Raw genomic sequence first — 14,878 nt, forward strand, 5'->3', positions numbered from 1 at the left:
CATTAATTACACTAAATTGTACCGCTTACCAACTGGTAAGCGGAAGTAGGATTTAATTAAGAAAGTATTAAAAACTATACAGGAATTATCTTAGAAGTTTTGGAGAAATTTATGAGGACTACAAAGTTTATTAATGTAGTAGTATAAGTGTTTTCACGTTGCTAAATTAAATTGAGAAATGTATTATTATTCATTCACATTTTTCTTCACATAGTTATATTGGTATTGTGTTTTTAGCATTCGTTATTAAAAGTTATATCATGGGGTGGGAGTAGCGGGGAGGGATAGCATTAGGAGATACACCTAATGTAAATGACGAGTTAATGGGTGCAGCACACCAACATGGCACATGTATACATATGTAACAAACCTGCATGTGGTGCACAGGTACCCTAGAACTTAAAGTATAATAATAAATAAATACATAAATAAGTAAATCCATAAATAAAATTTTATCAGCATAATAGCCAGCCTTCAAGATGGCCCTCAATGATCCCTACCTTCAGATATTCACACCCCATAATTCTCTCCCATGTTATATCAGAATTGTCTTGTGTGACCTGTAGAATATGGCAAAGTGATGGTATGGTACTCCTGAGGTTGTGTATTGTCTTAAATGCTCTCTCTGGGATCACTAGGTCTACGGGAAGCCAAATCATGGGTATCGCTATGGAAAGGCCCACGTGATGAAGAGCTGAGGTTTCCAAACAACAGACAGCAAGGAACTGAAGTCTCCTGCCAACAGTCTTGTAAGTGAATCTGGAACATTAAGGAGCCAAGTCAAGTCTTCAGATGACTACAGCCTCTGCCTATGTCTTGACTGCAATTTCATGAGCCCCTGAGTCAAAATTAACCAGCTAAGATATAGCCAGGTTCCTGATATTTGGAAACAGTGTGATAAAATACATATTTGTTGTTTTGTGCTGCTTCGTATGAGGATAAGTTTGTATCTCCAAATAAATGATACAAAAAGAAAAATAATTGTAGTAATGTGAGGAAGAAAAGGGATAAAAGAAAAAAGGAAAATATAAAGTACATAATCTTATAGTTCATATCATAGGTGAATGCACAAATACATCCCAATTTTCCTGAACTAGTCAGTATGAATTGAAGGAAAGAATAGTACAACTTCTTAAAAACTAAATAATATTCATCAATCATTACCCAAGCACTGAAACATTTCTGAATGGCACATATCTGACTCTGATCTCCTCTGGCATCCTGTACAAATATCGTCCTTACAACTTCCTGTTGTTTGTTATGCTTACACATAATTTTATCACTCTATATAGTGATTAATATATGGGTGTGTACAGAAGTTCATATTGATATATTATTCCATTGGTTCTGGAATTGTATAAAACAAGTATCATACTCTATGTAGTTTTCCTGGATTTGATCTTTTCATTCAAAATTATGTTTTTATGATCCATCCATGTTATTATATGTATCATAATATTTGCTTACCCTCTTAAATAGTATTCTATAATGCTATAGACTGAATGTTTATGTCCCCCCAAAGTTCATATGTTGAGACCTAATTCTCAAGGTGATGGTGCTTGGAAGTGGGACTTTCAGAGAGAGAGAGAGAGAGTTAAGTTGTGAGCATAGAGTCCTCATGAATGGAATCAGTACCCTTAGAAGAAAAGAGACTACAGTTATCTCTTTGTGTGTGTTTTTGTCTCTTTCCCTCTCTTCAGGCCATGTAAGAATACAATGAGATGACAATTGTCTCCAGACACAGGATCTGCCAGTGTTTCAAAGTTGGAATTCCCAGCTTCTAAAATTTTGAGAAATAAATATTGGTCTTTTAAGTCTCCCGGTCTATGTTATTCTTACTCTAGCAGCCCATAGTTACTAAGATACATTGTGTGACGACACCAACATTTTATTTATCCATTTTTGTTATCAGGGGACATCGGGTTTGATTCTGGGTTTTCTTGTTAAAATCAACACTGCTATGAACATTCTTATATGTGCCTTTTGGTTGACTTCTGAAACATTTTGTCATGCATATGAACACAGAGTAATTTTAGGTCAGAGCATATGGAGTGCTCAACTTTAGAAGACAATGCTGAATTTTGTACCAGAAAGTTGTGTCAGTTGGCACTTTCATTGCGAAAAATAGGAGAGGTCAGTGGTGCAATATTCCTCAAGTATTTGATGTTATCTGATTTTGTTTTTTGTTTTTTTTTCTTCCTTTCTTTTGTTTTTTTTTTTTTTTTTTTTTGGCCACTCGAAGGAGTGTAAAATGAAATTTCACTGTGGTCAAACATTGTTCTCATTGATCATGAAAGTGATGAGATTGAGGATCTCTTTTTACGGTGATCTTTTCTTTCCTGCTGGGGAATGACTGCATATATTTGCTAATTTTTCTATAGGGCTACATGGTAGATTGTTTCAGAAATGACCCCAGTCATTTGTTTCATCCCAAAGGTCTGATATCCATTCTACCCTCAAGAGTTAGGGTCTGTATTTCCTCCCATTGACTTTGAACTGGCCCTTGACTTGATTTGACAAATGGAATGAGACAGAAGCAATGCTGTGTGACTTTGGGGCCCAGACTTAGAAAGCTCTTAGTACTTCTGTTTTCACTTTTCCAAAGCCTGAGCCGTCATTTAAAGAAGTGTGACTAACAAGTTAGATGAAGAAGTCACATGGAGATAAGACCTGAAAGATGTGACCACATGTTCTCATTTATAAGTGAGAGCTAAATAATAACAACTTATTGACAAAAAAAAAAAAAAAGGAAACAACAGGCATAGGGGCCTACTTGAGCAGGAGGGTGGCGGGTGGAGGAGCAGAAAAGGTAACTATTGGGTACTGAGCTTAATACCTGAATGATGAAATAATGTGTGCAACAATCCCTGCGACATGTGTTTGCCTATGTATAAAAACCCTCACATGTACCCTCAAACATAAAATAAAAGTTAAAAATAAATAAATAAATAAAGAGTCCCTGCCGGTTCTCAAGCATTTCGCTACTCCAGAGCAGTTGCTGGAAATGTCTGAGTCATATCATCTTGGATTTTTCGGTCCTTGTCTGTCTGTCACATCGATACAACGGAGCCCAGAGACAAGCTATTTTCCATTGAGCATTGCCTAAATTATATAACAATTTAAAAAAATGATTCCCGGCCGGGCGCGGTGGCTCACGCCTCTCATCCCAGCACTTTGCGAGGCCGAGACGGGCGGATCACGAGGTCAGGAGACCCAGACCATCCTGGCTAACACGGTGAAACCTCGTCTCTACTAAAAATACAAAAAATTATCTGGGCGTGGTGGCCGGCGCCTGTAGTCCCAGCTACTCCGCAGGCTGAGGGATGATGGCATGAACTTGGGAGGCAGAGCTTTCAGTGAGCCTAAATAGCGCCACTACACTCCAGCCTGGGCGACAAAGTGAGACTCCGTCTCAATACATACATACATACATACATACATACATACATACATACATACAATACAATACAATACAACACAATACAATACAATACAATAAAATGGTTCCTGCTTCAATCCAATAAATGGTGGGGTGGTTTGTTATATAGCAACAGACTATCAAAACATTTTTTTCTTATTATATACTCTTTATATTTTTCATTCCAGTGTTTGAGTTATATGAGCTACAAATATTTTCCTCATTTTATAGCTTGATTTTTGGCTTTTAACCTATCTTTGGATGAATAGAAGTTTTGAACTTAATATATCCACATTTAAAATGCTCATGCTTTAATAGTGAACACTTTTGCAAATTTTCAAAAATATACGACTTCTGAATATCAAAAATATATTCATCTGTATTTTCTTTCAAACATTTTAAAGCTTTGTCTGTGGTGTTTCAAGTTTTAAGCCATCTGGGTTTCAATTATGGATGTGTTTTGATGGAGGAATTCAATTTCATTTTTCTTTCCATATGGATAACAAATTTTTGCTGCTCATTTCGCCACCTCAGCCCTAAATCAAAGTGGCATATTTGTGTGGATCTATTTTTGGATTCACAATTTTGTTCTATATGTCAGTTTGCCTAACTTTGTACACTTTTTACACTGTCTGAATTACTATAACTTAAAATAAACCTTGGGATTTAGCAAAGACATTTCTTCCACATTTTTCTTCTTGAGAGAGGGTTAAACTATTTATAGTCATTTGCTACTTTATGTAAATTTTAGAGTCATTGAATCTGTAGATAAGCTTGGATCTGTAGAAAAGGAATGATATATTATGATATTTATTCATTATACCTATTGATATTGGATATATCTCATTATTTTAGAGTTTTAACTTTTTTAGTTAAATGATATAATTTTCTGTGCACACATCTTGCACATTTATTATGGTAATTTCTTCTTTTGTTGTTGTGTTTGGAGATGGAGTGAGTTTTGATCTTGTTGCCCGGTCTGGAGTGCAATATTGCAATCTCAGCTCACCGCAACTTCTACCTCCTGGGTTCAAGCAATTATCATGCCTCAGCCTCCAGAGTAGCTGGGATTACAGGCATGCACCACCACGCCGGGCTATTACAGTAATGTACAGATGCTTTTAATTTTTCTTGCTATTTAAATTTCTAAATATTGGTTGTAAGCATTTTAATTTGCTTATTGATCAATTTGCTTATTATTCTTGCTTCAGTCCACAGTATTATTTATCTTATTATTGCTAATACTGATATGTCTGTAGCATCTTTCTCCCAATCCTACTTTTAAACAATCATGTCAATGGCAAGTGATGACTACTTACTGTCTTTATAATCCTCATGCTTGTATATTTTTCTTTGTTCTAGCCATTTGCCTCTTACAATGTTGAATATACATAGTGATAATGGGTCTGCCCCTGATTATGAAGGAGATACCTCTCTCAATACTCAGTCAGAGTAATGTTTATTGAAATTTTTTTTTTTTTTTTTTTTTTTTTTTTTTTTTTTTTTTTTGAGGCAGAGTGTTGCTCTGTCGCCCAGGCTGGAGTGCAGTGGCCGGATCTCAGCTCACTGCAAGCTCCGCCTCCCGGGTTTACGCCATTCTCCTGCCTCAGCCTCCAGAGTAGCTGGGACTATAGGTGCCCGCCCCCTCGCCTGGCTAGTTTTTTTTTTTGTATTTTTTTTAGTAGAGACGGGGTTCACGTGTTAAGCCAGAGGATGGTCTCGATCTCCTGACCTCGTGATCCGCCCGTCTCGGCCTCCCAAAGTGCTGGGATTAACAGCTTGAAGCACCGCGCCCAGCCTATATTTTACTTTGTTTTATTAGGTTAAATAATTTTGGCATATTCCAAATATCCTAAGGATTTCTGTCTAAGCATTTTTAAAAGTAATAGGCATCAAATTATGTCGTTTTTTAACAGGGTGAGACAATTCTTTTTTCCCATAATTCAGCAATTGACTTAACCATCTATTGATTTTTTTATTGTAACAGTCATTTTTTATTTCTAGATGCTTCCATTTCAGTTTAATTTCCAAGTGTTTTTCTCACATTTCTCTTGTGGAATGCTTTATTTAGAAACTGCATAAATTGTTTATTTAGACATTTTATATGTAGATATTCTGTATTCTGTGATTGACACTCACAGTATAAGTAATCCACAGGATTAAAATCAGTTGCATATTGTTTCTTCAGAACTTCACTAAATATTGATGGGATTCTTGAGTGTTTAATAATCCCTGACCGTGAATTCATTGCTTCATCTAATTCTATATTGGTTCTAGGTTCTGTATTGAAGCATTTCTCCAGAGATGTTTGCTTCAAATACTGACTCTTAAGTAGTTATCTCAGGTCCAGGTTTTTTACCATACTGTTTTTCCTAAGTTTAGTAGCCCCAATCAAATTATCAGATATGCTGCTTGGAGCAGCCACACTCTTCCTGGCTGCTTATTGGTCCTAAAGGCTTTCTATGGCTGTCTGCACCTTCATTACTCAGGCCTGAACCCCAAAGTATTTTTTCTTTCCTGACTACCTTGTCACTATTTGTACTACCCTAGGGTCTGTGATGCTTCCAACCCAGATCACTTTTGTATAATTGGAGACATTCTTTAATTTTATACTTTAAATAGATTTATAAAGGCTGATGAGTTTTCTTAATTAAAGAGAATTGAATGGGCAGTATTTATGCGAAGAACTGCCAGTATAGTCTGAAAATACATAGTTATAGCAAGTTGTTATGTATCTTATATTTAAAACTTGAAAGAAGACTTTTCTTCCCCCCACTAATGCTGTAAGGCCAGTGAGGGCAATCAAGGGGTCAAGAGGACTCAGGCCTTAGTAGTTACTTCATGGATCTTAGCTGACAGAAACTCCATTGTGATAAATGCATATGCAGTTTTGAAGGTAGGGAGAAAAAGAAAAGATGTTTGACCACACAATTATATTAACATTTTGTCTAGAAGTACTATGTAACATTTCAACTCACATTTGATTGACCATAGAAAATCACATAGGGATAGTTTAGTTAAAGTAGGTGGAATGTTTCTCCTTTATGAATGATAATGCTATATATTTGTGAATAGTTCTAATTGGTAGAATCTTCTTCCCTTCTATTATAAAAACTTGTTTCTCACTCAGGTATAATATGCTTACGCCTCCCAAAGTAGGCACCCCAAAAGTCTAGCACAATAACCATCATGCCCTATGTTTAGGCCTTTATTATAATCTTAGACCTGGTCTCAGCCTCAAGATATATGTACCAAGAAGACAAGTAATATATTCTCCACAAATTCACGAAAGGAGGCAGATTAGGGACAGATGGAAGGTTTGGAACCATATAGCAGCCCCTTTTCATAGTACTATTGAAATAACACAAGAAAAATATTGGGAGGAGTTTCTAAATCTCACATCCTGGGAATGGAGAATGTTTTCAGATTAGGCTAAGATTTTGCTCCCAGAGAGTAGTTTCTCAGTTCATTGTCTACATCAGCCTGTCATCATCGAGTTTCTTTGTTTTCTTTTTAATTATCTTATGTCATCTTCTTGCAGGCTGAGAAGTCTTCTCAAGCCTTTTCCTGCACATAGAAGAGAGAGGAGTAATGGGAGGGCTTCAAGTACTGAATAATGGCTTCTTTTAATTTATGATTATAATTTCTCATTTAGCAGTACAACTGATTCAGGGACTTGATGGGCTACTTTTTTATTTGACTCCCCTTCATTGCATGTGCTAAAAACCACAACCACAATTCTTTGGAGACATGACTAAGTATGATAGAATGAATGTGTCCCTCCCCTAACATGTATCTGTTGAGATCCTAAACTTCAACATCATTGTATTTGGAAGTGGGTCCTTTGGAAGGTAATTAGGTTATGAGGTTGGAGCACTCATGAATGGGATTAGCATCCTTATAAGAGACACCAAGGAGGGCTTTTGCCCTCCTTTGGCCATGTAAGGATCTAATGAGAAACAAGAGTCTGAAACAAAGAAGAGAAACAAAGAAGAGGACCCTCACATGAACCCAATCTTGTCAGCATCTTTATATCTGACTTCCAGCCTCTAGAGCTGTGAGAAGTAAATTTTTGTTGCTTAAAAGCCACCCCATGTATAACACTTGGTTGCTAAAGTCCAAACTAAGATACTGAGTAACCAAGTTTTGCATAAGATAAGCATATCAGTTCTCCACAGAAAATACATGCTTTATTGAAGTTGCCTCTTTCCAACTTCTAAATCTCTAGTGTCTGTTTTCATGATTTCTAATAATTTTTCTGAACTCATTTCCTTACAGTATCTTGTCTAATGCAGCCAACAGTTCACTACCTTTGCTCTTAAGTTTCCTTTTCCAACCTTTGCACTCAGCAGGTCATTTGTTTTGGTAAATAAAATCTTAATGGTATGCATCTATACCCATTTGTTTATATATTGTCTCTAGCTATTTTCCTGCTAAGACAGCAGCATTGAGTAGTTACAATAGAGAACATACGGCCCAAAAAGCCTAGAATATTTACCATCTGCCTCTTAATAAAAGTATTTGCCAACCCTTGATCTAGAGTCAAAAGTTTATTATATGCAAGTGCTTTACCAAATTTTTGCTACCACATAACATAAATAGATCCAATAGCACCTAACTCTAATATAAACTTCCAGCCTCCAATAACATTTATCTCACAGTATCCTTACTTGCTTCAAAGGCTATGCCATATATTTGATGCTATTCATGAACCTCTTTTGGTTCCATCTTACCTGTCATTTGGAAGATGTTGGTGATATAATGGAAATAGCCAATCTCAAACATTGTAGCAACTTAAAACATTGAAGTTTATACTTCTTTTATGCTACATGACACGTAGGGGTTATCCTGAGGACTCTCCTCATTGTATTTACTTAGAGACACAGTCAAATGAAGGTTCATCTTGGTATTATATGCATTCAGGATAAGAGTGCAGAGATGACAAAGAGTGACTGAAGTGAGACATAAGTTGGCTTTTATTGATAAAATTACTCCAAGATATGACACTCTATCTTCTGTTCATATTTCACTTATCAGAGGAAATCTATGTCCACGTCTGAGTAAAAATGTTTGAGTATTATGATCCTATTATGTGCCTGAATAAAAATGTTCAACTTGAGAGATGATATTTTAGGATTACCATAACCACATAGTAGAATGCAGTGTAGTAACAACGTTATTGCCAAGTGCTATCTAGGAATAGACTTGTATATTAAAAAAGGGTCATAATGTTATATGCAATTCTCAATCAGAATCACAAAAAGGCATTAAAATGTGTAGTAAAGTAGGAGGAAAGAACAAGGGCAGCAAATAAAATATAGTAACAAATATGGTAGGTATTAATCCAACAATATCAGTAATTACTTTAAATTTCAATGGCCCAAATACAAAAAATAAATATGGAGGTTGTTAATGTATTTTTAAAAACCGAACTATATTTTGTCTACAAGAAACCCATTTTGAATACAAAGAGACATAGAGATCAAAAGTTAGGGAATATAGAAAGATATATTATGCTAACACAAATCAAAAGAAAGCATGAGTAGTTTTATTAACTTTAGATAGAGCAGAATTCAGAGCAAGGTGAGTTCTTAGCAATAAAGAGAGGCATTACATAGTTGTAAAAGGGTCAATACTACAGGGAGACATAACAATCTTTAATGTGTTTTGACCTAAAGGCAGATCACCAAAGTACATGATGACAAAATTGATACAACTGGCAAAAGAAAAAGTTGAATCCACTATTTAGTAGGAGACTTTAGTATCTGTTCAGGAGAAAGAGAAAATGCTAACAATCAGAAAATCAGTAAGGGCATAATTGAACTCAGCAATACCATCAATCAACTGGATATGATTGAAATCTACAGACTACACCATCCAACAACAGCAGGCTATACATTTTTCTCAAGCTCACATGGAACATTCACCCAGATAGACCATAGTCTAGGCCATAAGACACACCTTAAACAATATCAAACAATGAACATCAAACAGTGCTTTCATATTACAATGGAATTGGAATAGAGATCAATAACATAAAAGGTAGCTAGGAAATTACAAGACACTTAAATATTAAATGACATGTCTCAATAAAACATGGATCAAAAAAGGCAATTACTTTATTTCTTTTCTTTTTTTTTTTTTTGAGATGGAGTCTCGATCTGTTGCCCCGGCTGGAGTGCTGTGGTGTGATCTCGGCTCACTGCAACAACCTCTGCCTCCTGCGTTTAAGGGATTCTCCTGCTTCAGCCTTCTTAGTAGCTGGGATTACAGGCACATGCCACCATGCCCAGCTAATTTTTTGTATTTTTAGTAGAGATGGGATGTCATCATGTTGGTTATTTTGGTCTCAAATTCTTGACCTCATGATCCTCCTGCCTCAGCCTCCCAAACTGCTGGAATTACAGGTGTGAGCCACTGCACCCAGCCTAAAAAAGAAAAATTCCTAAAATATTTAAGATATCTCAAAACGAATTTCTGAAATATTTAACTAAATAGATATAAAATATAATTTTGAAATTTGTGGGATATAATAAAAGCAGTGCTTACAGTGAAATTTATAACATTGGATGCATATATTAGAAAATAAGAAAGATCTAAAAACAACCATTTAAACTTCTGCTTTAAGAAACTAGAAAAAGTAAGATAAATTACATCTGAAGTGAGGAAAGGAAAATAAATAAACAAGGAAAATAAATAAACTAGCATGAGAAAAAAAAGACAGAAATTGCTAATATCAGAAATGAATGATGGGACATCACTACAGATCTTAAAGACATTCAATGGATAATACAGGAATTTATGTACAATTCTATGCCCACAAATTTGATAACCTAGAAAAATAGACTAACTTCTTGAAATACACAATCTCCCAAAATTCACAGAAAAAAAGAAATAGATAATTTGAATAGATCTTTATTATTAAAGAAATTCCATGAGTAATTAGTAACCTTCCAAAAGAGAATGTACTTTGTCCAAATAGTTTCACTGGTTAATTGTACCACAAATTAAAAAATAATAAATAAAAACACTTTTATACAAACTCCTTCAGGAAATAGAAGCAGAGGAATATTTTCTAACTCATTCTATGAGGCCAGCATTATGAAAAAGCAAAACCAGACAAAACCATTATAAGAAAGTTAAACTATAAACCAATGTTTCTAACGAAGATAGATGCAAAACTTTACAGCAAAATATTAGCAAATCAAATTTAACAATGTATAAAAAGTTACAATGACAATCAAATAAGATTTATCTCAGCTATGCAAGGTTTATTTAACACTTGAATATCAATTAATGCAATTCATCATATCAGCAGGCTAAATAATAAAAATTACAGGCTCGTATTAAAAATGCAAAATAGTTGGTCGGGTGCCGTGGCTCATGCCTGTAATCCCAGCACTTTGGGAGGCCGAGGCAGGTGGATCACGAGCTCAGGAGATCGAGACCATCCTGGCTAACACGGTGAAACCCCGACTCTACTAAAAAGCAAAAAATTAGCCGGATGTGGTGGCGGGTGCATGTTGTTCCAGCTATTAGGGAGGCTGAGGCAGGAGAATGGCGTAAACGCGGGAGGCGGAGCTTGTGGTGAGCGGTCATCACGCCACTGCACTCCAGCCTGGGCAACAGAGTGAGACTCCGTCTCAAAAAAAAAAAAAAAAGCAAGATAGCAATTTAGAAAATCTAACAACCATTTTAAACAAAAACTTTCAGCAAACCAGAAGTGAAGGATACGTACTCAACTTGATAAATACCATCTAAAAAAAAGTTCTAACATCATACTCAAAGGTGAGAAATTAGAAGCTTTCTTGCTGAGATGAGACCAAGAAAGGATGTGCCCACTCATCACTGCTTTTTAATATTATACTGAAAGTCCTAGTTAATGTAATAATAATACAGGAAGTGGAAATAAATTATTTAGCCAGATAGGGCAAAAAAGTCCTCAGCAGAATTTCTTTACTACCAAAAGGCATCCCCAAAAATCATTTCTTTTCTTCCAAGGAGCAGCCTGAAAAATTGAGCTGCAAACATAGATAAGGAAGCTGGAGCTTGCACGTGGGAATGCCAGCATCTGTGCCAATAGAAAAGGTTAAATCAAATTAGAGGAAATCAGTGGGGGCCAGCCATGCCCAACGTGGAGGTTCCATCTTCACTTTTTTGTTACCACATGTACAGTAAGAAAGAAATGGGCAACAACATGGTGCAGCTAGAACAGAAAATCCACCTGCACAATAAAAGATGAGCTTGGAGGCTACCAGGGATTCATGCCCTATGCAAATGGCACACCTGGTCCAGCCAGTTTTTTGCACCTTGTGTAATCAGGCACCACCTCCTCATCAGCTCATGTATAAAACGCCCTGCATTTCACTGCGGATCCAGCAACCTATTTTTCTGGGACCCCTCTCTGTAGCAGAGAGCTAGTCTCTTCTGTTTCCTATTAAACTTCTACTCCTCATCTCACTCTTGTGTGTCCATGTCCTTGATCTTCATGGCCATGAGAAAATGAACCTCAGGTATCATCCCAGACAATGACGGTATGACAATACAACAAGGAAAGGAAATAAAAGGAATGCAAATTGGGAAGAAACAATAGATTTGTCTTTTTTCTTTGATGACATGATCATATATATGAAAAATCTGAAAGAATCAGCACAAAACCTCTTAGATTAATAAGTAATTATACTGTTTGCAGAATGAAATGATAATATGCAAATGCCAATAACGTTCCTATATACCAACAATAATGAAGTAGAATATTAAGTTAAAAATACATTATCATTTATATTAATACTTCAAAAATGAAATACATTTACATAAGTCTAGTAATATGTGTACAAGACCTGTATGAAGAAAACTACACAACTCTGATGAAAAAAAAATCAAAGAAGAACTGAATTAACAGATTGTTTATCGATAGAGGGAGCCAATATTTGGTCAGTTCTTTCTAACTGATGTATCAATCCAACACAATCCCAATCAAAATTCCACCAACTTATTTTGTGGATGTTAAAAGATTGATTGATTCTAATGTTTTTATGGAGAAGAAAATTACCCAGAAAAGTCAATTCAATATTGAAGGAAAATAACAAAGCCATAGGACTACTACCCTAATTCAATACTTACTATAAAACACAATAATTAAGATAGTGAACTGTTGGCAAAAGAATAAACAAATACATAAATGATACAGAGTAAAAAGTCTAGAAATATACCCACATAAATTTGACATCTTTGACAAAGAATGGCAATACACTGAGGACAAGAAAATCTTATCAACAAATTTTGCTAGAACTGGACATCTACATGCAACAAAAGTGAAGTGAAGCCAGACACAGATCTTAAGCCCTTCACAAATATTAACTTTAAATGCATCATAGGCCTATACATAAACCAAAAAAATATAAAACACCTAGAAGATAGTATAGAAGAAAACCTAGATGACCCTAGGTATGGCAATTACTTTAGATATAACACCAAACAAATTATCTACGAAAGAAATTTTATTGATAACTTATACTTCACTAAAATTAGAAACTTCTGCTCTGTGAAAGACAATAACAAGATAATGAAAAGACAGGCCACAGACTGGGGGAGAGGATTTGCAAAATACATATCTGATAAAAAAAAAAATTGCTTTCCAAAATACAAAAGTTCTTAAAACTTTACAATAAGAAAATTAACAATCCCATTAAAATATGTCCAAAACCTTTAATAGATACTGCTTGAGGAAGATATGCACACAATAAACAACAAACTGACTATTGGGTACTATCTTTATTACCTGGTTGACTAAATGATCTGTATACAAAACCTCTGCAGCACAAAATGTATCTATATAACAAATCTGTATGTGTATTCCTGAACCTAAAATAAGTTTTTATTTTTTAAAGTTGTTCAACAATATATGTAATTAGGTAATTACAAGTTTAAATAATAATGAGATACTACTCTATACTTATTAGAATGGCCTAAACCTAAAAAATAAAATAATTAAAAAAAAAAAAAAAGAGACAACACCAAATGCTGGCTAGGATGTGGAGCGACATAAGCTCTCATTCATTGCTGATGGAAATGCAAAGTGGACACTTTGAAAGACAATTTGGCAATTTTTTCTAAAACTAAACATACTTCTACCATATGATCTAGCAAATGCACTTCTTGGTATTTACCCAAAGAAGTTGATAATTATGTCTACACAAAAACCTGCACACATATGTGCATAGCAAATTTAATTATAATTGCTAAAACTTGGAAGCAACTGAAATGCTCTTCAGTGGGTAAATGGATAAACAAACTGTGGTTCATGTAGTCACTGGAATATTTTTTAGTGCTTAAAAACGTATTATCAAACCATGAAAACACATGGAGGGACTTTAAATTTATATTACTATATGATAGAAGACAATCTGGAAAGACTGCATTTGTACAATTTCAACTACGTGACATTCTGGAAAAGGCAAAACTATGGAAATAGTAAACAGATCAGTGACTGCCAGGGATTAGAGAAAATAATGAGATGAATAGGCAAAGCACTATTTTTAGGCAGTGAAACTATTCTGTATGATACTGAAATGGTGGGTACGTGTCATTCAATGTACATTTCTCCAAATGCCAATCACATTCCTATATACCAACAATAAAAAAGTGGAATTGTAAGCCAAAAATGCACTACTATTTATATTAACATCCCCCAAATGAAATGCATTGATATAAATCTAACAAAATACATACGAAAGCTCTGTATGGAAAATTCATAGAGCTGTATTGTACAACACCAAGAGGGAATCCTAATGTAAACTATAAACTCTGGATCATAGTATTGTCTCAATGTAAGTTCAAAGATTGTAATAAATATACCCTTTCATTGCAGGATGTTGATAGCGGGGAAAGTTGTGTGTGGGGGAACAGGGGTGGTCAAAAACTCACTGCACTTTTTGCTTAATTTTGGCTGTGAATCTAAAACTACTCTAAAACAAGGTTTATTAATTTTTAAAAAGATTTTTTAAAAGGCAGACACAAACATATGTACATATATGATAAGTATAATGAAGCGCAAATATTGACTCCAGATGTTCTAATAAATGCTATTTTTTATTAGCCACTGTCATTTATGGGGGATGGGATACAGGGAAAGTTCACTAGAACTAGAATTGTCAATATAATCCAAAATAGAATTAATTTAAATCCGAATTACTACTGAGGTTACAGAAAACATCCTACTGAATTTAAAGTTTACTATTGTGTAAATTATAAAACAGCAGGAGTACTTTTACTTAAGATAGAAACAAAATAAAATTGTATTTCTTCAATGTTCTTTATAAAAGAATGAATATTTCACTACAAACTGTTTTGTTTTTTTCCCATTTTATTTTAGGTTCAGGAATCTATGAGCAAGTTTGTTATATAGGTAAATTGCTGTGTCAGGGGGGTTTGTGGATTTTTTTTTTTTTTTTTTTTTTT

This window comes from Rhinopithecus bieti, unplaced genomic scaffold (assembly GCF_001698545.2).
Source record: "Rhinopithecus bieti isolate Rb0 unplaced genomic scaffold, ASM169854v2 scaffold_51152, whole genome shotgun sequence".
In the NCBI taxonomy this organism is placed as follows: Eukaryota; Metazoa; Chordata; class Mammalia; order Primates; family Cercopithecidae; genus Rhinopithecus; species Rhinopithecus bieti.